The following is a 26,664-nucleotide window of genomic DNA, read 5'->3' as shown; positions in this document are numbered from 1 at the left end:
ATGCAGAACTCGATCCTGGGACCCCAGGATCACGCCCTGGGTGGAAGGCAGGCGCTCAACCACTGAGCCACCCAGGGATCCCCTTTATTCCACATTCTTACCAACGCTTCATATTGCTGGTTTTTTTTTTTTTTCTTTTTTTTACTATAGCTACTCTTATGAGTGTGGGGGAGTTTTAAGTTGCATTTCCCTGATCACTAATGTTGAGCATTTTTTCACAGGCAAGTGTTTCCATAGTTGTAATTCTCTGTAGCCTCTGCTTCTTAAGTTTACACTTAAAATGACCATTCTCTGTCGTCTTAGTGACCATTATGTTAATGGCTCCTAATACTCCAACAAGAGGATTCTCTACAATGTATTCAATCATTTCTATTAGACATTTAAATGATTTCCAATTTCCCACATTTCTAAATAACACTGAAACCAACATGTGAATGCATATATTCCTCACATATTTTAGATGATTTCCTTTAAATTAATCACAAAAACAAAAGGATCAGGCCAAAGGCATTTTTGTGAGAGTCTAAAATAGGAAGTGGATGTAGAAAATGCTGTCTTTGAAGGTACCAGCTGAGCCCGTTTTCATCTCTTAGCTGTGTGATGAGGTCCCGGGATCGGGCCCCTTCGTGTATGTGATCCTTTTGTCTAGAGACAGGGCTAATAGTTGTTTGGTAGCCACTATTTTTGAGTCCTGGGCAATGCTGGAAAGATTAACGCTATCCTCGACACAATGCTCCGGTACTACGCTTCGCACTCCCTCAAGCCAAGTTGAATTGGGGAGAAAGAAGAACTCTGGGGTGCCTGGTAGATGCCCAGCCGACTGGTGACTGAGGCCATTCCCTAATTTCTGTACATGAAGTCCCGACCGACGGGGCCAGGAACTTGAAGAGTGTTTCGATGCCATGTGGAGTGTGTTCATTTGGATCGTATGTTTGTACGATCCAAACATTCGTACGGGGGCGGGGGTCTCTGGGAGGGCTGACGCGGCTGATGCCGAGGGGTACGTGGGAGGATTCCGGGGATCGCACCCACTGCAAGGGGCAAGGGAGGAGTTGGATCAACCCTACTACAGCTCAGATGTGAGGCAGACACAGGCATGGCAGAGGGGTGGGCACCTAGAAAAGTATATTAATCCTGTCAGGCCAGCAGAGACCCTTATCAACCCCTCTCCAAGTATCAACCCCTCTTGCTAGTGCTCCCAGCAAACCTAGCAAGAGCCATATTTTAGATGGTTCCAGGTCTACCTCCATATTCGTCTTTCAGGAGAAATTGTACAGGGAAAGGGAAGCAAGAGGAATTTGCATAGCAAATCAGTCCCCTGTAGGGATGCCGTTCAGGCCTGCCTATGTGGAAGAAAACCTTTGGGCGGGTTGCCAGGCTCCTTCTTCCCCCTGGTCTCCCCCCTGAGATGTCCTCTGAGCTCCCCCATTTCCTCCAGGCAGAGGCATCCTTGATGACACTCCAAAGGGCAACCAGTAGAATGTCTCCATCTGCCTGGAGACCCGACACTCACCAGCAATGCCCAGAAATTCCTGATTGTACTAAAGCCACAAGAGTGTCCTTCTCCCACTAAACGGGAACTTACTGAGGGGCAAAAGCCATTCCTCATTCATGGTGTCTTAGCCTGGGTTCCCCCAGAAGCAGACCTTGAAAGGAGGATCCAAGGGCAAATGGTTTCTTTAGAGGCTCTGGGAGGGCAGCAAGATAAGGTGTATTATCAAGCCAGTTACCACTGTGGGCAACAGAGGCTCAGTCCTGTGGAAGCCTATGGAAGATAGCACCGAGCAGACCTCCAAGCTACTCCACCTACGTGGGAAGGAGCTGGGGTATTTATCCACCAACCACTAACAGTCATTGGTTGAGGAGGTTCCTGGGAAGACTTCAATTCCTCGGCTCACACCTGCACTGCCTGCATGCAGGGTGGGCTCCAGCAGCTGGGGAAAGCCCCCAAAGAGACTTAAGTGTTGGCGGCTGGAAGCCAGGCTACCTTCGTGCACAGGAGTCATAAAGCCAGGAAGCCATGGGCAGGGTGCAGACATGAGCTGTGCCTCCCTGACGTGGCTCAGCACTGGCAATGAACAGATCCTCAATAAAGCAGGTAGGTTGAACTCAGAGGGCTCAGCTAGCTTTGGCCCCAAAGCTATAGCTTCCTTTTGTTCTCCAGCAACCTCTGAATACTGCCACCAGCTGGCAGCGTTATTTTAGGATCAAACCCAGAAGACTAGCACCATCACATTACACAAGCAATGCTTTTTAAAGTGTACTCCCTGGACCAGCAGCAGCAACGGTACCTGGAAACTGGTCAAAAATGTAGAGTCTTGAGTTCTACACCAGACTTACCAAAGTCAGGAATTCTGGGGAGGGAGTCTGTAGTTTAACAAGCCCTCCAGATGTTTCAAATGTACCTTAAAGCTTGAAAAACAGTTTTCTCTAAAATTTAGGATAGTTTCTAAGGCAAGGCCATGTGCTCTTTGGTTAGAATGCTTCCTACTCCCGACCTCAAGCACCGGAGAAGTAAGGGGATGGAACTTCTAGAAACCTTTCAGACTCTGGCCCCTCTTGTGGGCTTTCCCTTTCTATGAGGGCTTATTAAATGGAAATTGTACCGAATTACCAATCACCTGCAGAGGAAAGCGGTGCAAGCATACAAAGCTACAGAAGCTGCCCTGAGAGGCATCTGTGTTGGGTTTGACCAAAGAGAGTGGGCGGGGGAGATGCACATTTTCCTGTTTGTTTTCTGAGCTAATATTTAAATTCTTCTGCTTGCCTCTGAACATACCAGGTGGGCAGTGGGGGAAAAGTCATGGGTCTGCCCCGGACTTTGATTTTAAATCAATCATAGAAAATGTGCAAAGGAAGAGTTAAGGGTTGGGGGTGGATTTGTGTGGGAAAAATTAAAGGAGGCACTTGGTTTACTTTGTGTGGACCCAAACCAGACGGGGTAGGGGACACACGGCACTGGAGTCACACACGGCACTGGGGTCACGGTGTCACCCAGCTGATAGCCTCTAGCAGAGCAGTTGCTTTTTCAACAGTGCCAGCCAGAACAGCAGCCAGATGTGTTATTCCTTCAGAAGAGACTCTCAGCCCCCTGATATAAGCAGTGACAGCAGACCTTGTTGGGGACCCCAGTGGTGTGACATCACAATGTGGCCCCATTCAGGATCTCAGGACTGACTGGCCCATGAGCCCAGTATATAAGCTTACCCTCCTAGGGCTGACCTGCATTTACAGGGCCACCGCAACCCAGACGAGCTGACCTGGGGCGCTGGCCTGCCAGGCACTCTTGGTGAGTATTCAGACTTTCTGAGAACCACGAAAAGAAACCCAGCTGATGACTGGCTGGCCTTGGGGTCCCAGACTCACAGCAGCAGGTCCAATCTGGTGTCCAGGAGTGTGCCAAGACAAACGTGAGCCCTTCCTGGGGAAGCTGCCTCCCCTGGTACAGACACCCCTTTCCTGACGTGTTGTGCGGAGTTGCCATCTGCAGGAACTGATATTCTAATCACCTCCTAGGCCCAGTCTGCCACCTGCCCTGGCTCCCTGGGCAAAGGTCATCTGGGTGCCTGATAGAGATTCTGGGGCAGGGAGGCCAGGCTCTCAGATAGCATAGCCACTAGAGCAGCGCTCTGAGTCCCAGCTTGGGGCAAAGGCAGCCATTGGCCCCGTGATACCCTCACAGCAGTGTGAGCAGGTGCAGCTTCTCTGGCAGCGAGAGGGATGCGGAGACCACCTCCCCTCTGACTGTGCATAATGGCCTTCCTCTCTGTACACTTTGCCTTTTCTCTTTGGCTGCTTTTAAATCCAACCCCCAGTAATGCCCAGTGTATTAAATCCCTTCTGTCCCTCTTGGGACAGTGGGAGAGATTTGAGACCATCATGGGAAGTGGGTAGATGGGTTAGAACACTGGAAGAGTAGGAAACAAGGGAGAATGTGGGGGGTGAGGGCAAGATGCTGGCTTTTCCCAGCTAAGTCACCAGCAGTGGCTTGAGGGGGTCTTAGGCCCAAAGGCCTTTAACAGCCAACAGTGGGGATGGGCACAGGCGGCCCCAGGAGGCAGAGCCAGCCTCCTCCACTGCCCTGTCTGTCCACTGGCTTCCCACATCCGCCTGGACCATTCACCATCCGTAGGAACCAACAGGTGTGCACAGGCACAGAACAATGCATGCACAGGGGTGTTTTTTGGGGGGCACATGATATCAAGCAGGCTCTTGGCTTTACCTGAATGCATAAAGCAGAGAATGAGGCAATTGGAGAAATCTTCTGACCCCAGGCTTTATCATCCTTTTCTTTGTCTTGTTATGACAGCTGACTGCCAGCCTCTCCATACATGTGAAAGTCCAAGTTGTAGTGATCCACCAAGCCTGCTGGGAACATCGTAGCTCCATCCCAGGCCCCGCCAAGAGAAAAGAAGTCTAGAGGTTGGAGCCAGAGGGATCCATAGTCCTCCACCTGCAACAGCCCTCATTAGGGGACACAAGGAACAAACATTAAGTACCTACTAAGTATCAGATCCACTATCCCTGTCGTTGCTCTTGATTCCTGCCACCAAGAAGGTGAAGTAGGTATTTTTGTGCTCATTTTATAGATATGGAAACTGAGAACTATGTTCTGTGCTGGGTGCCGCGTTTTTAGAGGGACATTAACCTAGAATTTCTATACACTCCATATACAGACAAGCATATCCATAGATTAGAGCACTCTGAAAATAGAATGGACTTCTTTGGGAGGCAGAGAGAGTGCCTTTGGACGCATCCGGGCAAACTGGGTGCCTTCCGTTAGCAGGGCTGGGACAGGACCCTTGTGATCAGCGGGGAGCTGAACCAAAAGATCTTTAAAAGCTGTTCCAAATCCCAGATTGCAGGAACTGGGTCTCAAAACCTTGCTAACCTTCCATGTTTGAACCCAAATGGGTCAGGCCTTCCAGGGTGGCTGCCAACTTTGTTAGTGAGGAAAGCTTGGAAGGAGCCATAGAGACCAGCTCTACCAACCTGCTGGGCCCTAGGTAGAAAGCAGGTGGCCAGGCGGGTTCTGGGGGGTGATCCAAGGCCACAGAGTCAATTCCCAACATGAGTATTTGTTGAATAAATGAATGAAGGGGTGACAGTGCCAGCCCTGGAATCAGCCTGAATGCTGACCAAACATCCCTTAGCCCATCTCTCTTATCCTAAAACTCTTTCCTATGAAGATTATGACTCAGCAACACTTACTGAGCACTTACTGCCTGCAAGTGTGTTTACAGCGATTATTTCATGTAATCTGCCCCTCACCCGTCAGGTAGATGTGTCATGGTCCGAATTTCTCAGATGAGGGTGGTTGGGTAACTGCCCCAAGGGGTCAGGGACTCGTGGCACCGCCACAAACAATAATGACAATGCAGGTCTCACCAACTCCAAGGACAGTATGCACCTCCACCTCCCACCTCCCAGCCTGTGCCGGGAAGCACTTTCCTATTTATCCCTCCTAAGGACAAACTGCTGGTAGCTTGCCCAGCTTCTCAGGGGCTATTTTACCTCCTCTTTGACTCTGTCCTGGCTGTTGTTGGGCTCCCCCAGGCCTGCCTCCTTCAATGCCTGTGCCACTCGCCCTGATGGGAAAAGACAGAGCGACTGTTTCCACACCAACAGATGTTATGCGCCAAGGAAGAAAATATGCTAATCAAAATCAGCTTTGGCTAATTGTAGCAATTTCCCTTCTGCGCACTGCCCTGAAATAGTAGCCACGCTCTGTTCTTTTTTTCACATCAGGGAGCCCCAAATTGGCAGCTTAAATGAGGTTGCAAAGAAGTCAGTTAAACAGGCCTTTTTGCTGCCAGTTACCATGGATGAAGCCTTGAACATGCTCTCCTGGTAAGACCCTAGTTCAACTGTTCGTGGACTTGGCATCTTGCTGTGGCTAATTCATACCCACTGTTAACCTGTGAGAACCTCATTTAATCCTGGGGAAAAGCAGAACCTCAAGAGATTTAATGAAGTGCCAAGCTCGAGAGCACATGGTCTGACCTTGAACCCTGGTTTACTCCTGATTTCTTCTATAGCCAGCACTGGCCAGTAGAACTTTCCCCATTGAGGGAGATATTCTCATCTGTGCTGTCCCATATGGTAGCCAGGAGCCATGAGTACCATGGCCAAGAGCCATGAGTGTGGCTCTTGAGTACTTGAAAAGTAGCTAATGGAACTGAGAAACCAAATTATCAATTTTAATTTTAATGTCAGTTTGGCCTAAATACCTTGTGTGGCTAGGACAGGGTACCCGGGCAGGGTAACTATAGCCCTGCTAACTTTTGTGATTTCATCTCTTGACCTCATTCCCTCCTCTCCCCCAAGACACCTCCTCCCCACCCCATTCACCAACCAAACCATCATTCTAAGCCTCCAATAAGCCAAATAGTTCCCTTGAGGCTTTGGCAGCATTGCCCTTCCCTCTGGTCATTTTACAGTTTGCTCCTGTCCAACATCACTGCCTCAGATCAAGAGTGTCTGCTCAGAGCACCCTTCCCTGTGTTGTCTGATAGTGTCCCCAGCTCCACTCTAAACTGCTACTAATTTCTCCAAAATATCGTGCATCTTAGTTCAGACTGCTATAAAAAAGCACTACTGACTGGCTTACAAACAACAAACATATCTCATAGTTCTGGAGGCCAAAGTCTGAGATCTGAGGCCAGCATGGACAGGTTCTGGCGAGCATTCGCTTTGGAGTTATGGGCAGCCTTTTTCTGGTTGTTGCCTCATATGGTGGGAAGAGAGCTTTCTGGGCTTCCTTTTGTAAGGGCACTAATCCCACTCATGAATGTTTCATCCTAATCACCTACTGACCTAACCACCTCCCAAAGACCCCACCTCCTATTATGTCACTCTAGGGGTTAGGGTGATATATGAATGCTGGGGGTGGGGGGCACAAACATTCCACTGTTGCATTGTGCTTCGATATTGTCCTGTCTGCTACCATCTTCCTGGATAAGAACTTCAGTTGGGCAAGAGCAGGGGTGCTATGTCTCATGATCACTCCACCCTGGACCTGGAACAGTGCCTGGATTAGCACCTGGCAGGTGGAATGTGCTCAGCATAGTGTCTACAGCCAGTGAATACCCTGCAGGAGGAAAGACAGGCACTGCCTCAGTAGGCTTTTGCTGTGTAACTCAAAATGTAGTGGTTTAATACAGCAATGGTCAATTAGGTCTCCCAATGCCCTGGGTCAGAAATTTGGGTAGGGCTCAGCTCACATGGCACTGGGAGCTCACACGGCCTCCAGATGGCATCTCCATGTGGTTAGCATGGAGGTCTCTAGTCAGACTTTATGACAGCTGGCTTCTGAGAGAGGATTCAGAGCTGCCAGGGTTCTTGAGGGCAAAGCACAGTCTTGGCACCACTGCTTCACCACATTCTGTTGGTCTAAGCAAATCCTCGCAAGCCCAGATAAAGGGAGTGGAGGAGACTGCCCACCTCCTGGTGGGCAGGCATACAGGTGGGCAGGGCATACAGAAGGGAAGGACCTCATGATACCCACCTGTGCATGCTCCTGCAGTCACTCCCAATAGCCCAATCACATTGCTTCTCAAACTGGATTGAATACACGTACCACTTGGCACCTTGTTAAAATGAAGATCCTGCTATTAGTAAGTCTGGGGTGTGGCCTGAGATTCTGCATTCCTAACAAGCTCCCAGGAGATGCCAAGCCTTGAGTCCATGACCACCAGAACCACAGGAAAGCCTGTATTAGAGGGCATCCTGCCAGGGCTGGTCTATGTTTAGGTTTGGTCCCAATACAACCCCTGGTGCATCATTCCACTGGGTTAAGCATTGCTCATTATTACCAAGGTTCATGTGATCAGTCCCTTCTCCCCTGGTCCCCAGGCTCGTGTCCACACAACACCATGAGAATCATCCTACTCCATCCCCCAGAAGCTTCCCACACATTGCTTCTCCAAGCTCTATAGCTCCTTCCTCCTTCACTCCAATATTGGATGCCCACCACACCTCTTGTAAAATTGGTGGGGTGGGGCTCTTTCAGTTACAGTTTAGAATCAAACTCAAAATAACTTAATGGAAAAGGATTGATGGGCATGCTGTGGTTTCAGGAATGGCTGGACCCAGTCCCTCAGTGATATTGTCAGAAAATTGTCACTATCATCAGCTTTGCCTCCCGCTGGAGATCTCTCTGGAAGGCTCTCCCAAAGTGAAGGAAGAGAGGATCCCCTGCTTTGCAACCACACCAGGAAGAAGGCACCATTTCTTTCCTAATCTTTCTAGCAAAAGTGCCAGAGTTCTCTCTGCTTGGTCCCACTGGAGTCCCATGCCCACAATGAGCCAATCATGGTGGCCAGGAGGTTGTGTTACCTCAACGGCCAGGCCTAGGTCATAGGTATGCTCCTGGAGCCAGGTGATGAGGCCAGTCCCACCCAGGCCACACAGAATGGGGTCAGGAAAGGTGCAAAAATCAGAGAAGGGAGACAGCTCTTGAGAAGCCAAGAACTCACCACAGTTGGCCATGAGAACAGATGTTCTGTGATGGCTGGGGAAGCAGAGGGACTTTATCAATTCCAGGGAGCCCGCAGCCAACCAGGCCTCTTGGCCCCTAGCACAGACTCAAAGGGGATGAACCCTTTAGTACCAGAAAAGACTTGAAAATTAGCCAAGGCATGTCCCTCAGAACACTGGCCCAAGGGATGTTAAGTGAAGTTACTTTAAAGGCTATGGGGATCCCTGGGTGGCGCAGCGGTTTAGCGCCTGCCTTTGGCCCGGGGCGCGATCCTGGAGACCGGGGATCGAGTCCCACGTCGGGCTCCCAGTGCATGGAGCCTGCTTCTCCCTCTGCCTATGTCTCTGCCTCTCTCTCTCTCTCTGTGTGTGACTATCATAAATAAATGAAAAAAAAAAATTAAAGGCTATGTGGTCCAGGAAGCTTAGGAGACAATGGATTAGGCCAAAACAGAGCAGTTCCCTTGCCACACAGGACTTGTCAGAGCCTTGAATAAGCTGGCCTACACTGAATTCTCAAGAGTGGGGGTGGGGGGGTAATGAAGGCTATTGTTCTTTTGAGCACACTTTAGAAAATTATCAACCTAACCCCACTTCACCCATTTTATAGATGAAACAACTGAGGCCAAGAAAGGGAAAGTGATTCAGGCAAGTTAAGGTAACTAGTTAGTATGGAGTGTCTCCTCAACTGCTGTGACAGTGACAAATCTGACGCCACATGGAAGCATTGCATTGTAGCTCAGGGCGGCCTGTGCCCCAGGGCTGCTTGTTTCCTTCCCCCTGTTCTCCTGTCTCCCAGATATTCCCTGCAGGGGCTCTTCCGTGGCACAGCCCCTGGGAGGGGCATCAGGCTCCCCAAGTGCTGACCCCAGCCTGGGACCTGCCCCTCGCCACTGGCAGAGCCACCGACCTGGCAGGAAGGCCTGTGGGTTGAACAGAGAAACACAGCCATCCGCCCAGCAAGATGGCAGCACTGTGAGGTTGAAGAGGCTCCAAGGTTGGCCAGACATGGAAGGTTCCAGACGTGGAAGAGTAGGGACAGCCAGGACATCGGGAGTGCCAGGCAGGGGGCGGCCAGAGGAGAGAAGGTGCCTGGGGCTAAGCGGGCACCATAAGTCCAGACGGATGCTTACGTCAGGGGGATGTGACGTGGCGATTATCACACAGCGTCTCTGAGGACCGCTCTGGTCGGGGCACTTCACATGTGGTGCTTCCGAGCCACTCAACGGCCCACATTTATAAACAGTAGAAAGTGGCCATTGGTCGGTTGGCAGAACTTATGAGTATTAGTTCAACATGAGAGATTCAAGCTCCTCTCTGCCAAGTACACACTCGTGGATGTGCTGTTAACCTCGCTAAGCTTCAGTTTTCTGATCTGTTCGATGGGGCTAAATGTCCTGCCTCACAGCTCTCTTGGGAGGGTTTTACACATGCATGTGTTCTGAGGATTCAACATGACTTGCCTATCCATAGTGAGGACTTCTGACGTGATGGTGTGTGATGGTGTGTGACGGTGGTAACGGAGAAGTGGGCTCAGGTCCAGGTCCCTGCAAGGCCAAGATCAAACACAGGTCCAGCCAGAGCCCTGGCTTGGCTCTCTTCTGCCTCTGCACTGCCGCCCGGAGAAGCAGCACGGCGCGGATGGCAATGGCTCAGAGTCCAGGAAGTGCAAAGGGCTTTTCAGGTTTCCCTCTGTATGAGAGGCGGGTGGCATCTGTGTCTCTTTGGTCACTTCCAGATGACTCTATTCAAAGACCAGGTGGAGCAGTGATGTCATGAGAGGGGGGTGGCCCATGAGAGCAGAGCCAGTGCCCAGCATGACTGGGGTGGGGAGGGGCACCTGCCATCAGCAATCAAGGCCCAGAAGGGAAGAGATGAAGGACCACACCCTAGCGTTGTCAGCCGGGTTTCCATTAGTAGAAACCATGTCTCCACCAGTGGATACTTCTCCCCCTCCTTAAAGGTATTTAAAATTGAGATACCATTGACATACACCATTATACTGGTTTCAGGTGTACAACATAATGACTTGATATTTGTATATATTGCAAAGTGATCATCACAATAAGTCTAGTTAGCCTCCAATACCATACATAGTTACAAATTTTTAAGAACTTCTCAGATCTACTCTCCAAGCAACTTTCAAATACACAATACAGTTTTATTAATTAAGGTCACTAAGCTGTAGGTTCCATCCCTGTGACTTTTTTATAGCTGGAAGTTTGTGCCTTTCGACTCTCTTCTCCCATTTTACTGACCCCCACCCCCTACCTCTGGCAACCACCAATCTGTTCTCTGTATCTATGAGCTCAGTGTACTTTTGTTTTTTTGTGCTTTAGATGCCACATATAAGTGGGATCATACAGTATTTGTCTTTCTCTAACTTATTTCACTTAGCATAATGCCCTCAAGTTTCATTTGTGTTGTTGAAAATGGAAAGATTTTCTTCTTTCTTACGGCTGGTGATATTCCATTTTATGTATATGCCACATTTTCTTTATCCACTCATCTATCAGTAGACACTTCGATTGTTTCTATGTCTTGGCTGTTGTAAATAATGCTGCAATGAACACGTGGGTGCAGTTATCTTTTCGAATTAGTGCTTTCATTTTCTTTTTTTGTGTGTGTGAAGATTTTATTTATTTATTCATGAGACACACAGAGGGAAAGGCAGAGACACAGGCAGAGGGAGAAGCAGGCTCCCTGTGGGGAACCTGATGTGGGGCTTGATCCCAGGACCCCAGGATCATGACCTGAGCTGAAGGCAGATGCTCAACCACTGAGCCACCCAGGTGCCCCAGTGTTTTCATTTTTTCTTTGAATGAATAGCCAGAAGTGGAATTGCTGGGTCATGTGGTAGTTCTATTTCAGAACTTCCATACTGTTCCCCTATTTCGGAACCTCCATACTGTTTTCCATAGTGGCTGCACCACTTTGCTTTCCCACCAACAGTGCACAAGGGTTATCTTTTTTCCACATCCTTGTCAACAGCTGTCAGGTCCAGTCTTTTTGACCCTAGCCATTTTAACAGGTGTGAGGTGATATCTTATTGTGGTTTCGATTTGCATTTTCCTGATGATTGGATGCTTTTGAGGTGAAAATCCCAGTTGGGACTTGCAGGAAGATGCTGGGAGTAGTAAGTGTCTGGTTACTGAGTGGGAAGATGGGAAGTGGAGGTGAGAATGCTGGTTGCCAGTTTGTAGATGACCTTCATGGGGAAAGTCAGAACATGTCCTCAGGAAACCACATCCAAGTTTAAGGATGAGAACCACTTGCCCCAGATGAAGGTTTCATACGAGTTGGAACTTGAATGCAAAGGTTCATAACCTGGGGCCCCTGGTCCACAGATTTCTGACATTTGATGTCAAATTGTATTTATATGTGCAAGCTGGACAGTTTTCTGGAAAGAAAAATCTACAGCAGGAGAGGCAAACTGGTGGAATGGCTTTGTTTGGTTGGGTCTACATTGTGTTACCAATATTTGAATTATTGTCCAACATTTTTAAAAATGGGAGCTTGTGCATAAAAAAGTCCAAATTTTTCAGATTCTTTTGAAATAATGCATAAAAGGGACACCTACGTGGCTCAGTGGTTGAGTGTCTGCTTTGGCTTAGGTTGTGATCCTGGGGTCCTGGGATCGAGTACCGCATTGGGCTTCCCACAGTGAGCCTGCTTCTCTCTCTGCCTGTGTCTCTGCCTCTCTCTCTGTGTCTCTCATGAATAAATAAATAAATTAAATCTTTAAAAAAGGAAGAAAGAAAGCAAGCACAAGATCTGGCCACCTGGGACCCAATTTCCTGAGAGGGGACCAAACTCAGCCACAGCCCATACCTTTTGTGACCTCCCTGGTGAATGCCAAAGGCCAGTTCTTGTGTATCTTTGCCCTCACACTGTTTTTCCTCATTAATTTATTTTTCACTTATCTGGACCCTTTGGATTTATGTTTGTCACCCCTCATCTGAACTTTAATAAATTCTCAAAAGCGTATCTGATTTCAAAAGGGTCATTAAGACTAATCCAGGGCTGAGACTGATCCTTAGTAGGAGAGGAACACAGTCCTGCCCAGGCCAGGGGACTCAGTCTCTTCCCCCCAAGGAATGTGGTTATGCTCCATGTACAAGAATGTGTTTACAGATGGGCTGGCTTATCTTTTTGATGGCTACAAAACTCCAAAAGGTCTCCAAAAATCACCGAAACTGCTTTGTATAATCTCTGCAAAAGTCCTATTGGCAACACAAATAATTCATTATCTGTTCACATAAATAATGCAATAAATGAAGTCAATGGCTATCTTTGGGAAATCCTTTCTTTATGGCCTTGAGAACCTGGCTTTGAATGGAAACAATTCAGAAATAGAAGAATACAACTCTCTGGCTGAGGCTCCCTTTCTGAAGTCAGAACCAAGAAAGCTAGTGATTTTTTTGGAGAGTCTTAAGTAGATCTTTGCACTTAGGAAGATTGAGTAAGTCAGTAGGGCCAATTTCTGAACTAAAACTCACAGAACATAGACACATACCCTCACAAGCAGAGATCTGCAGAACAGGAGAGATCTTTAGAAGGTACTGGAACTGCTATGCTGAGGACCAGCAGACAAGGGCAGGTACATAAAAAGTGAGCAAAAGGAATAAGGGAAAAGTCAAATCTGGGACGAAGTACTCTGCCAAAGAACAAGCAGAAGACACTTAGGGGGTGAGCTCACATATCTTAGGATGGAGTCAATGCAGTGCTTACAACACTGCAAAATTGTACAGTTCCACCTAGACCACAAGATGTCCCCTTGCTGGCTGAGGGCCAGCTGTCCCAGTTTGTATTTGCACCCAAGTAAAGGAATTCAGTCCAGCGCTGAAAAGAAAGAAGATGATTGCCCGGAAATGGCAGCGGAAGCCTCTCCTGATGACTCAGTGCTTGGGAACACAGAGATCAGTCTGAGGCTCATTTGGGTTTGAGGCCCAGGAGTGCCTTGGGTCGCTGAACATATCTTCTCTGTAAAATGGGGATCATCACAGAATGCACCTCCTCACATGGCAGGTGAAATGAGGTAATATGTGAGAAAGAGCTTCACACAGGGCCCTGGGGGCCTGGGGAGGCACTAACTGCTCTCTGAGCCTGGCTTTCCCCATCACCAACCCTGAGAATCTCATTTATGTGCAAGCACTTAATTTGAGAGGGGTCCAGGTCATGCAAGTAGGAGGGCGAGGAGGCAAAACAGGAAGGGAGGGTGGCTGCGAACTCTGTTCACAAGCAGGTTGCCACCAAGGGCCCTGGGGATTCGATCCCTCTGGGGACATCTGGGAAGTGTCTCACCTGAGCCACGCCAGCACTGGGCATTTATCCATCTACTCTCACTCGCCACTGCCAGGAGAGCCACAGGTGCTGGCGGAGGGAACGGGAGCCCCGAGAGGATGTGGGCAGGCAGGGACTGCCCCTGCTAACATTGCTGCTGTTGCTCTTCCAATTCCCATCCTAGACAGGGAAGAGCATGGGCTTTGGAGGCACCCAGACCTGCACTTACACCCCAACATTACCATTTACTAGATATGTGATCTTCCTTGCCCCTCTGGGCCTCAGTCTCTCCATCTCTCAAAACAGGAACAATTTTCTGGTGCTGCCAAATGAATTTTGAGGATTATGTGGGACCATGGCCATACATTCTGGGCACGTGCTAGGTGCTCGACAAACGTGAGCCCCCTTTGGTTTCATTTCTCCCACTTGCTCGCAACCCGGTTGTGAGCCCTGCTGGCACCAGATGTTCTTTCCAGTTTGAGCAGGGGCACCCTGACATCCTAACTAGTGTTTGCCGCAGAGGCCACTTCTGAGTGACATGTTGTCCCATAGCAATTCTCTCTCTAGCCACTTATTATCATGCTGTGTCCCCTTTAGCTACGAGCTTTGTGAGTTTGCAGCTTTCATCAGATCCAGAGAAGGAGGCTGAAGTAAAGTAAGATCTAGGAAGGAAATCCCCACAGGAAGGATTTCTGACTCCTGTAGCTCACCTGCTAGCCCACGTTGGGGAGTGTAGGCAGATGTAAGAGTCTTCTGCTGAGACAGAGATGGAGGAGAGAGCTGCCAGAAAAAATGCAGGATGCCCAGTGAAATTTAAATTTCGGTTAATCAACGAGTAACTTCTTTGGTATGTCTGTACGTCCGTCTTTTGAAATACTTAGATCGTGCTTACACTAATAATTTATTTATTGCTTATCTGAAATTCAAACTGAACTGGGCATTTTGTATTTTTATTTCCTCAGTCTGGCCCCCCTATCTATTCTGGGAGAAAAAAACCTCAGGACAGAGAGACTCGAAAGCAAGGGCTAAGCAAGACCGTGGGGCCAGCTGGAGTCAGCATCCACCTGACCCCATGAACATTCTGAAGCAGGATTGGTGCCAGAGAGTTGGTCTCACTTTGAGACAAGGGGATCGGGTTTTTCTACTTTGGGGTTGGAGGTCACTGACACCCTCAGGTCACTGACACCCTGGGCCTTTCTAACCTCCCAGGTGTCTCCGGGTGTGGTGGCTTCCATTGCTGAGATAATGCAGTGGGAAGAGCCATCTCTGGAAGCATTAGCAGCAGCATTAGCAGCTGGGGAATGGGTCTTCCCTCCCTGCCCCGCCCCCCCCCCCCCCCACTAATCTGTCTTTTCAGTTGCAAATTGTAAAGAGTGTTACAAAGTGTGTCTCCTTAGGGACCACTGGGCCCTTCTCCGCCTTCCCTAAGGAGCTTTGTGGCCTGTGGAGGTGGGGAGAGGTGTATGTGGGTCCTTATGGCAGTGGGGGAAGGGGGCTTTGAATACTCTGGGGATCTGCAGGACAGTGGCCTGATCTCATGGCAGTGTGGCTTCTCTGGCCCACACAGGTCATTAGCCCTTCTGGACTTCTAAGGGTGTCTTGGCACCCACTTCTGGAGTCTGTGGCTTGGGCCTTTGTGCTGGTTGTAAGGCCCCCACTCATGGGGCCTCTTCATTCTGACCCCTGGCTTCAGCTCACCCATCAGCCCCCAGAGCATCTTCAGCCCTGTGTTCAGGCTGTGGTATCTAGCCATTGTCTGCCGTGCTGCCACCAATGCTTAGGAAGTGCCTCTTCCTGTTGCCTCATCTCATGGTAAGTCTGAGGAAGCAAGCCACTAGGTCTCTGGCACTATTTCCACAGCCCAGCCGGCATTCTGGACATTACTCTCTGGAATCTAGCATGTCTGCCGACTTTGGGATTTTGTCTCAGAGAGGGAAGGTGAAGTCCCAGGCCCCTATTACCTACTTGGCAGACATTGTGTTCTCTCTTGTGGAGCAAGCTTTCTCCTTCCTCTTCTAGAAGCCTTGGGCCAGATGAGATAGACACTACCTTCCTTTGTCCTTTCTCTGGGGGAAAATCCTCCTCTTTCCCAAGACTTATTGCTTTCCCCCTCTCTCTAGGGCTATGACAGCAGAGAGAGGCAGAATCAAACAGCTCTACCCCTGAAGGAATGTAAATCAAGAAGTTTAAAAATGTACGTTAGAGTATACCCATATATTGACAGCCAAATTACCCACGAGAGCCAAAAGGTGGAAGCGACCCAAATGTCCATCAATGAATGAATGATGGTTAAAATTGATGTGTCTTCACAATGGAATATTTTTCAGCCTTGAAAGGAAAATTCTTGACACATGATACAAAGTGGATGAACCTTGAGGACATTAATCTAACAGAGATAAGCCAGTCACAAACAGATAAATGCTATAGGATTCTACTTATATGAGGTACCTAGAGTTGTCAAATTTACAGGAACAGAAAGTAGAATGGTGGTTGCCAGGGGCTGGGGGAGTGGGGAATGGGGGAGCTAATGTTCAGTGGGTATGAGAAAGTTCTGGAGATTGCTTGCACAACTATAAGAATATACCTAACACTATGAAATGTGCACTTAAGAATTATTGAGATGGTAAATTTTGTGCGGTATTTGACCACAATTAAAAATAAGTGAAAAAATCTGTTAAAAATAACAGATGCCTTGTCCATGGAGGGGAATTAAAACACTCATCCATCCATTCCTTAGATGACTTATTTCATTAGCTCAGTGCCTGGTCATTTGCAGAGAATGAGGCCCCAAAGGAGAGGAAATGTTTTCATGAAGCAAAGATGCAACCAGCAATAGTCCCAGTTAGAACCATTACCCAGACAGAGGATACCCAGCACAGATAGGAGAAAGGGACAACTCTATTTGGGGAGAGAGGGTTAGTGACAGGGACAGAGCCTTAGTGACATGAACAAGAAAAGTGGAGTGTGGACAAGCTGGGGAAACAAGTGTCTTCTACAGGAGACTGTTGTAGGGTGTCTTGGCTGCAGGCATAGTGATCTTAGCATAAGTCTATAAAACCTTATTCTAAAGCTCTAGGGCTAGAAGTTTTGGAAAATTCAGATTTTTCTGAATTTTAGAAAGGCAATATGGTGTCCATTCTATGTATTATAGAACATTCCTGGTGGAGTCTGGCTCAGCACACTGTAAATAAATCCATTAATATTCCTGTGGTGAAATGTATAAATATTCACACTAAGTGGGATAATAAAGGCTATAAATAGCTTTGTGTTGGTCCAGGCCAAGTTTTGCTGCCAAATAAGTTTTAAAAAAATATTTTGGTTTTCAGAGCTTTTTGGAAATGAAAATGGCAGAATAGGGATTGTGAACCTGTATGAATTTTGTACCATCTGAAGACTAAGTTAACAAAGACACGTGGTATTGGGAGGGACCAGAACAATGAGGTCCAGCTAATTCAACATTCTGACTTAATACACATGACATGGAAGTGACTTGCCCAACATCATACTGCTGGTCATGGGCAGAGCAGACTCAGGTCTCCTACCCTCAAGCTGGCATACCCCACGGGGCTCTGGTAGACCCACAATGACCTTTGGAGTCTGGAATCATCCCTTTCCTTTATGGTTTACTGAAGAGGTGACCTCTTGCCTCTGGGAACATCCTCCCCTCCACTCCTATCACTGAGTTTTTCTCTGACAGGAACCTGCAGAAGTCTTTGTCCTCTAGATTTAACTCAAGGTCTTGTAAGAGACAATCAATGCTCAGTAAAGTTCTGAAAAATTGTTGTATTTATTTGGGTATTTGTCACACGCATCAGGAGAAAGATTTACATTAAAGGGTGATGTGTAAGACAGCCACCAAGTGGCAGAGGAATCTTGTTTGCCATTGTAGAATCGGGATTAAGGGTAAGGAAGGCAAATATTCCTTTAATTGTGAATGATGAGCACTAATGGTCATTGAAAAATTATTTTTCTATCCCTGATGCCTGCCCGTGGGACTAATCCTGTCATAGGCCTCTCGGTAGAATAAATATGCTTTTGTGCCTTGCATTGTGCTTAGTGCTTGGAGGCATACTACAAACACTTGATGATTGAGTGAGTGAGTGAATGAATATGGGGGGTGGATTAGTTAGGACTCTTTGTTACAGATCGCACAATTCCAACTTAAACTTAATTAAACAAAAGTGAGAAATATTGCCTGATACAATGGAAAAGTCCAGGGGTAGGTGCCTTCAGGCATGGCTAGATCCAGGCCTGCAAGTGAGTCCTGGGAATGTCTCTTTCCTTCTCACAGATCTGCTTCCCTACATGTTGCTTCCTTCCCAGGCAGGTTCTCAGGGACAGGTAGTGATGGAGATGGTCATGGGAGTTCTGTACTCACATACTACTAGGAAATACATCAATTTCTGAACCAATCGCTGTGGCCAAAATGATGCACAAGTTTCATTGGCCAGGCCTGAACATGGTTACCCCCTGGAGTCAGGGGGTTAGGAAGATAGAGATTGAGTTTTGGGGAAGAATGAGTCCCCAAAGGGAAGTAGAGGTGCTGGTCCCAGAGGTAAAGAGGGCCAGTGCTAAGCAGGGGTAGACAATAGGCAACCCTTATGGGGGTGGATGGCAAAAGGTCTTTCCATGGTGTGTGAAGGACACACAGGGTCATGTTTTAGAAGACAGTGCTCACTCATCATCAGGGAAATACAAGTCAAAACTACAATGAGGTATCACCTCACCCCTGTCAGAGTGGCTAAAATTAGCAACACAGAAAACAACAGATGTTAGTGAGGATGTGGAGAAAGGGGAACAATTTTACACTGTTGGTGGGAATGCAAGCTAGTACAGCCACTCTGGAAAACAGTGTAGAGGTTCCTCAAAAAGTTAAAAATAGAATGACCCTATGACCCAGTAATTACATTAGCAGGTATTTATCCAAAGGATACTAAAGTGATGATTTATACGGATACATGCACCCCAATGTTTATAGCAGCATTATCAACAATAGCCAAACTATGGAAAGAGCCCAGATGTCCATTGACTGATGAATGAATAAAGAAAGTATGGTGTGGTGTATGTGTGGGGAGGTGGGGGGTGGGAGGTGGGGGTGCATGTATAAGGGAATATTAGCCATAAGAAGAATGAAATCTTGCCATTTGTAACAACATAGATAGATCTAGAGAGTATAATGCTAAATGAAATAAGTCAGTCAGAGAAAGACAAATACCGTGTGATTTCATTCATATGTGGAATTTAAGAAACAAAACAGATGAACAAAACAATGGGGGGAAGAGAGGCAAACTGTAAAACAGACTCTTAACTATAGAGAACAAACCGAGGGTTGCTGGAAGGGAGGTGGGCAGGGGATAGACTAGACAGGTGATGGGAATTAAGGAGGGCACTTGTTTTTTGTTCTTGTTTTTGTATACTTTTTTATTGGAGTTCGATTTGCCAACATATAGCATAACACCCAGTGCTCATCCCATCACGTGATCTAAGGAGGGCACTTGTGATGAGCACTGGGGTGTTGTATGTAAATGAAAATCACTAAATCCTCCACCTGAAACTAATATTACACTGCATGTTAACTAACTGGAATTTAAATAAAAACTCGAAATTAAAAAAAGAAGATAATGCTTAGACGCAACAGAAATCAACTTGACTGTATAACCACAGAGATTTGCAAAGGGTTGGGAAATCATGCTGAGATACAATCCCAATGAACTGGCTCACTTGCAGAAGTGCTTACTTCCAGAGAGAGTACTGCTCGTTTGACATTCAGTTAACTCATCTGAGCTGCACAACCATCCTGTGGGTGGGTGACATTCGTTATGCCCACCTTACAGATGAGGAAATTGAGCCTTTGTTCAGAAATCCTCTCATGTTCTCCCAGCTAGTAAGTGAAGGGGCAGATATTTGCATCCAATTATCTCTGACTCCCTAGTTTGGGCATTTCTTCTGCCCATCTGCATTGCTCTCAGATCGGCTTTTCTCCGCCTTGCTTCCTTCTCAGACAGGATCTCCATCTGTGCTGGCAAAGATGGCCCCACCGACACAGGTGGAGCCCACCAGCTGAGCAATCCTCCTAGAGAAAGCCATTCATAGGTGAACCAGGATATGAGGAGGTGAGGTGTGGCCACAGGCCAGCCCCAGGACACTGGGATGGGCATGGTAGGCCCTGCAAAGTAACTTCTGAGTTAACCGTACAAACTAGAGCCTGATGCCTTTAGGCCATGAGCTCCCGTCCAGAAAGGGAGGCAACCTTACAGTGTCTCCTCAGATCTTTAACAGCTTGAGGGGGAGAGAGCTCCTCAGAGTCAGACCTCATTGTCACAGGAACATTACTACTCTTCTTTTTTTTTTTTATCTAGGAATGACTGGCGGGGGGGGGGGGGAGACTGGGTTATTTGAAGGGGAAGACATAGCTTTGAGGAGCAGGGGAGAGGTGTATGGAGGCAGGAGTGGTATTTGACAGACAACATTGCTTTGGCTACTGAGGGGTGACAAATGCGTATTGTCCTCATTCCCTCCAGGTCCAACTCCATTGTCTTGCCATTCGCGCACTGGAAGCCAAGGGCCTCCATAGGGACAATCCTGAGATTATTCTCACCCTCATTCTCTTGCCTTCCCTTGGTGCTACAAGGCTGCAGGGGTGTGAGGCCACAGGGATGGACCTTTGAATTTTTCCATAAATCTGCTTAGTTTAGGAACTGTTTTTATTCTCCATATCTTTGAGGCTTTGAGCACATAGTAAAGCAGTATAATTTGAAAAATGTGTGAGTACTCTGAGTACATGAATTTAAGTTTGAAAGTAAAAGTAGAAAGAAAATGAGGGCACTGAGCAGAAGAAGCAGATATGATAACCAGGAAGGGAGAGAAGTTTTAACCATGCTAGTTTCTCGGTGTGGCCATTAGATTTAAGTCAAAGCTTCCTAGTAGGCTGAGTAAAAAGAGAAATATGCTTACAAATTCTTTTCCTCATAAAGATAGAAATATCCCAATTTTTAAAGGTATACTTTTTTCTTCACATTAAAAAAAGATTCACCATGGGGAGTATTTCCTAGAATACCTCGTTGGTAGCAGCACTCTTAATGATGTTAAGATGTTAATGATGTCACCTATGCAGATTCCTGGCCTGTATCCCTTCAATAGAAGGTGAGAGAAAAACATGAAGTTTAAGTAGTATTAACATCTTAGTTCCCTGGAGTATGCAGTACCACTTATGCCCAAATACAAAGCAAATAGAAAAATAAGATAACCTCTCATTTGCTCAATTAGAAGACCCTTCCAAAAATGCTTTTTTTTTTTTGCCATTTGAATGTGTAAACTCTTAGGGATGTAGATAAAACAATTTGCTTATACCTTTTCATTTCATAATTTAATTATACACATTTAAAAGCACATATTATGCAAAGTAATATATTTAGAAGTACTATACTTTTCCACTTAGATTTCAAGAAAACTATAGTATTCTAGCTATGTTCATGTATAATATTCTAATTATGTTCATGTATGGTCCACACCAGTGTCTCCATCATTGGGGTCATCCCTAGAGTCATCTTACTTGGGCTCCAGAGAAAAATGACTTCATGTTCAGCTAATGGTTGTTGAGAAATACCACTTTTTGAATTTGTGTAAATGTCTCCGCTGGAAATTGTATCCCTAGCCCCAAATACACATTTGTATGGCATTAGAGCAGCCCCCTCAAGCCCCCACTCCATTTATCTGATGAGGTGTGTTTGTGATTGCCTCTTTACAAAGACTTATTGTAGAGATTTTCAAACAATCTTTAAAGGATGTCAAACATTCGCAACTAGAAGGCCATTCCTTTGGGAATTGTGATTAAATTCCGTTGACCCTTTATTCCTTATTTAAACAGGTGAGTGACTTCTCTTAGCCTCTAAAACCAGACTTGGTTGAAGTCATTTCCTGCCAAAGTATCCTCTCCAAACAGTACTTTGCGGTTCAAAATGATGTAATTAAAAGAACAGCCTGTAACAAGACTCTTATATGGGGCAGGACGATGTCAAGGCATTTGTGGTGGTTTTGTCATGTGATGGCTGAGCACTTGATCTGACCATAACAGAGCCCACCCTGAAGCCCACCCTGGAAATGCCCCATGACTCAGAAAGAGTGCTCCTCTGGGAAACAGAGTCAACCGTGTTTTGCTAGGTGCAGGATCTTGAGCAGGTCACTTAAATTCTGGGGTCTTGGTTTTCTTATGGGTGAAATGAAGGGTTTAGGCTGAATCACACAGAGGTTTGAAGGGGACACAAGAAGGACCATGGGGATGGCTTCATATATCCAGAGGAGGCTCTAGTACCCTCCCCTCATTGGCAAGTCAACAATTATTCTGCTTTGATCTATTTTATATAAAGGGATTCCAGGGATCCCTGGGTGGCGCAGCGGTTTAGCGCCTGCCTTTGGCCCAGGGCGTGATCCTGGAGACCCGGGATCGAATCCCACGTCGGGCTCCCGGTGCATGGAGCCTGCTTCTCCCTCTGCCTCTCTCTCTCTCTCTCTCTCTGTGACTATCATAAATAAATAAAAATTAAAAAAATTTAAAAAAAAAAAAAAAAAAAAAAAAAAAAAAAAAAAAAGGGATTCCAGGTAAAATTTCCTTTGAAGTAAAGATCCTTTTTTTTTAATTAAAAAAAAAAGAAAGAAAGAAAGGAAAAGGAGTAGGCCATTACTGAGGCCTATCCACTCTGAAGTTCTCTGACTTCAAAGCCATCAGGGGTCATAGTTAAGTCTTCCTATCGATGGCTAATGAGGATATGATGTGCCTGGGAAAGTGGGGACAGACACTGTCTGCTAGTTGGTGAACATAAGCCATCTGCCCACACAGACATTAGGCAACCGACTATACAGTCCCACTTAGTTGGAATCCCATCATCCTAGAAATGCTCCTAATTTTATGAGAAGTGAATGGCAAGGAAACAGTGGTTCTCAAACTCGACAGCGTGTTGGGTTTACCTGGGGAGTTTTTGAAAATTCTGATGTCTGGGCCACACCTCATGCTGATTAAGTCAAGTGCTAGAGGAGGGACCCAAGCATTGGTTATTTGTGTTTCCCAGCGTGAGTCTAATGTGTGCTAAAGTTGAAGAATACATAGCATTTGTATAGCCACTATGGAAAACTGTACCATGGTTCCCCCAAAGATTAAACATGGAATTACCATGTAGTCCAGCGATTCCACTCAATCCAAAAGAATCTGGAAGCAGGATCTGGAAGAGATATTTGCACACCTGTATTTATAGCAGCATTGTTCACTGTAGCCAAAACTTAGAAGGAAGCCAAGTGTCCACTAATGGATGTATGAATGAACAAGATGTGGTATATACATACAGTGGAATATTACTCATTCTTAAAAAGGAAGAAGATTCTGACCCATGATACAGCATGGTTGAACCTTGAAGACATTAGGCTAAGTGAAATAAGTCAGTCACGGAAAGACAAATACTTAACAATTTTACTTAAATGAGGAATCTGGAGTAGTCAGATTCATAGAAACAGAGAATAGAGTGGTAATTGCCAAGGTGCTGGAGAGAAGTGAGGGTGAAGAGTTGCTATTTAATGAGTTTAGAGTTTCAACTTCCCAAGATGAAGAGGTCTGGAGGTTGGTTGCACAACAGTGTGAATATACATAGCACTACCTAACTAGACACTTAGGAATGGTTAAGATCAGGTAGGGGGTGCACCTGAGTGGCTCAGTCGGTTAAATGTTTGCCTTTGGCTCAGGTCATGATCCCAGGGTCCTGGGATTGAGCCCTGTGTCGGGGTCCCTGCTCAATGGGGAATCTGCTTCTCCCTCTCCCCCTGCTTCTCTCCCCTGTTCATGTTCTCTCTGTCTCAAATGAATAAATTTTTAAAAATATTTTTAAAAAGAATGCTTTAGATGGAAAATTTGATGCTATGTATGTTTTGCTACAATTAAATATAAAACAGAAAAAGAAAAAATGGCATCATGTAATGCCTTGCTACTCAAAGTGTGATCTGTGGATTCCTGGCATGGACATCTTCTTAGGATCTGGTTAGGAACCCACATTTTTAAACAGGATCCCAACCCAAGTGGTGTGTACACACATTATACTTTCAGAAGTGCTCATTGTAATGGCCTGAACATTTGACCAGGTTGGAAGACAACACAGACTCAGTCATTTGCTACCCTAGCATCCACCTTCCCCAGAACCCATTCTCTGAGGGCTGCCCGTATCCACGCCCCCGTGCAGACCATTCCCTGGACAGTGACTGGTTTCCAGGTGGGCATGTTGCCTGGTTCTGGCCAATAAAACTAAGTCAAGTTCTACTGAAGAGGTTCTGGGAACACCTGAGAAGAAATGGCCTGTGCTTTCTTTGGAAGTGTTCATGTCTGGATGAGATCCAAGCAAAATCTATATGCATATTGGGATCTTGGGCATAGCTAGCCTAATCCTTGCTGCACACACATGCACACACACGGCCACTGACTGACGAGATCCTGGGGTCCACCTCACTGACGGATTTCTGATTATATGAGATTAGAAAAGTGTTTTTTAAAACCTAGAAAAGTGCTTTTTAAAACCATTTGAGTCCAGTTTTCTGTTACTCTTAGCTGAGGGTTTCTCAACCTTGAAGCTATCGACATTTGGTGCCAGGTAATTCTTTGTTGTGGGAGGGCTGTTGTGTGCATTACAGGATGTTTGGCAGTAACCTTGACTTGTATCCCTTAGATGTTAATAGTACTTCCCCTCGTCTTCAGCTTTGACAACCCAAAGTGTCTCCAGACAGATCGCCAAATGTTTGGGGTTCAGGGAGGAGAGACAATTTGCCCCCAGTTGAGAACCACTGTCATAGACAAAGGCATCCTAATGGATGTGAAGGCCTCTATTCGGTGGCTCCTCAGGAGGATAAAAATTGCTTCTGCCTATATGCTCCAGAGTGTTCCAAGGATCAAAGTGAGATCAGGTGTGTGAGAAAAGCAAATACACACAAGGTGTTGCTAATCATTACCTGTCTTTGATGCTGCTGCTGCATTGATAGCAATGTTGTAGTTTCCATTTATTCTTTAAATGGGCAGAGATGTTTAACTTAACAGATGGCCAACGTGGATAGTGAATTGAATTTTCTCCCGGCAAAGTTGGTGAACCCCGCCAGAACTCTCTGGGGCTCTTCCTCTGCTCAGAAACCCTGATCTCCGGCAGCCTGGCCCTGAGCTGGACCCCCAAACCCAACTCGTTGTCCCAGGAGGTGATGGGGGCTGCAGAACTCACCCTTTAGCAGATTTTCACAGATTAAGAGAGATCTTCATATTTAGCTGCTAGAAAGATGGATGCCATCCATACAATAGTGTGTTCCCAGCTCACACATCTGTGTACTTGAGACCCGCAGTGTCAGGGGCCCCTGGACAAAACCCTTCCTCCAATTGGCTGACACATCAAGGCCTCTTTCCTTAGACATCTCCCGACTCCCATGATCAGTGCCTTCAGATTCATCATTTCTTGGAGAGTTTATGTCCCTAAGTGTCCCAAAATGTCCCCTGGGAAGGTGTATGAGGGGAGCTAGACTTTAGGTGCAGAGTATTTCAGAGTGTGGGAATAGGTGAGGGGACCAGTGCTGGAGGCATCTGAAAGCAATGGATGGATAGGTTACTTCCATGCCAAATGCTTACCACGTGCCAGGCACTGGGGGTGGGGGGGGGGTGGGGAGCAAAGGGCATTAGGAGGCAGTTACAGCCCACACAATCTACTGGGGGATATGTAGTGGATGCTGGATTGCCCTCCTGATCTTGTCCTGTATCATGGTATAGGACAACTACCCCCACTAACACAGCAACTACTCCAATCTTGTGCTCTTTCCCCATCCTCTGCAGCCTAGGTGATTTGTTGGTCACTAATTTGCCTTCTGAACCAGAGATAGGACACGTATCAGGGCTTGGCATATGATTTGGACTGGAGAAGGCATTTATTGGAGGCTTCTAGGAAAAAGCAGTTCTCCTTTGAGGGAGGGGGCCATGCCTTGCAAAAGTGATGCCGAGTCGGGCTACGTCCTGATTATTTTCATGAAGGAGTCAAGCTGAGGATTGAACCAATATATAAAGGAAGGCTGAGCCAAGAGAGTGTCAGGGAACTCAAGCTGGAGCCTTGATCAAGCATGTGATCCACCTCTGGACTTTTTGGTGGCAGATGTTAATAAAACCTTTTTACTGTGTGAGCCAGTTCGAACTGGATTTTTCTGTTACTTGAATTACAAACTGTCCAGACTGACCCAGAGTTTGGTACCAAGAAGGGGTTGCTACAATAAGCAAACCTCAAATGTAGATCGGCTGAGAAGAGGTGTTCATCCACAGAGCAGCAGGATGTCTTTACCTGAGTTAGGAAGACGGTGATCCCAGTTTAAGAAAACGACTGGTTCTCCCTGTTTCACCCTGGGATACAGACCCTACGTGTGGGGAGATAGGACATTTGGAGACATCTGGTGGGAAATACTCAGGATGTTGGCTGCCTCTGGCAGTCCTTGTTAAGGTCCTAGGAGACACAAATTTAGGAGGAGGGTAGCCTATTTGAAAATGGGGAGGAAAAAAAAACACAGCTCTGCTAAGAGAAGGCCTTTCTGCCTGTGGCCTGCAATCTGAAGTGACTGGACTTTGATGAGCAAGCCCCGCTGGGTTGGAAAAGCTGATGTAACTGGCTAAAGTTAGAACACAGGCAGAAAATCAGGTGGCTTAGCAAGAGAAAAGATTAGGACCCTGGGAAAATGGTGCCCCCAAGTCCCAGGTCTCTATGGAACATCTTGTCTTAGGTACTTCAAGTTTGATAAATGGGACAATTCACTCACTGTGGACATGCAGCTAAAACAGCTGGGGGGTAGGGAGCCGACATGGGATAATTTCATGTCAGAGATGAAGGAAGATGTCACTAATCTGGGGAGCAGGGC

At 46.7% G+C, this 26,664-nt stretch overlaps 1 protein-coding gene across 1 annotated transcript in view; it reads left to right on the top strand.

Annotated features, from left to right (window-relative positions):
* The first annotated feature begins 3,134 nt into the window (after positions 1 to 3,134).
* Positions 3,135 to 26,664, top strand: part of BANF2 (BANF family member 2) — a 34,319-nt gene continuing 10,789 nt past the window's right edge. The window contains exons 1-2 of the mRNA XM_077872094.1: positions 3,135 to 3,289; positions 4,310 to 4,562. The gene's annotated coding sequence lies outside the window, so the exon portion shown is untranslated. The remainder of the gene's footprint in view (positions 3,290 to 4,309; positions 4,563 to 26,664) is intronic.

Source organism: Canis aureus, chromosome 26 (genome assembly GCF_053574225.1).
Source record: "Canis aureus isolate CA01 chromosome 26, VMU_Caureus_v.1.0, whole genome shotgun sequence".
Lineage (NCBI taxonomy): Eukaryota > Metazoa > Chordata > Mammalia > Carnivora > Canidae > Canis > Canis aureus.
This window is presented reverse-complemented; position numbering and strand designations above follow the sequence as displayed.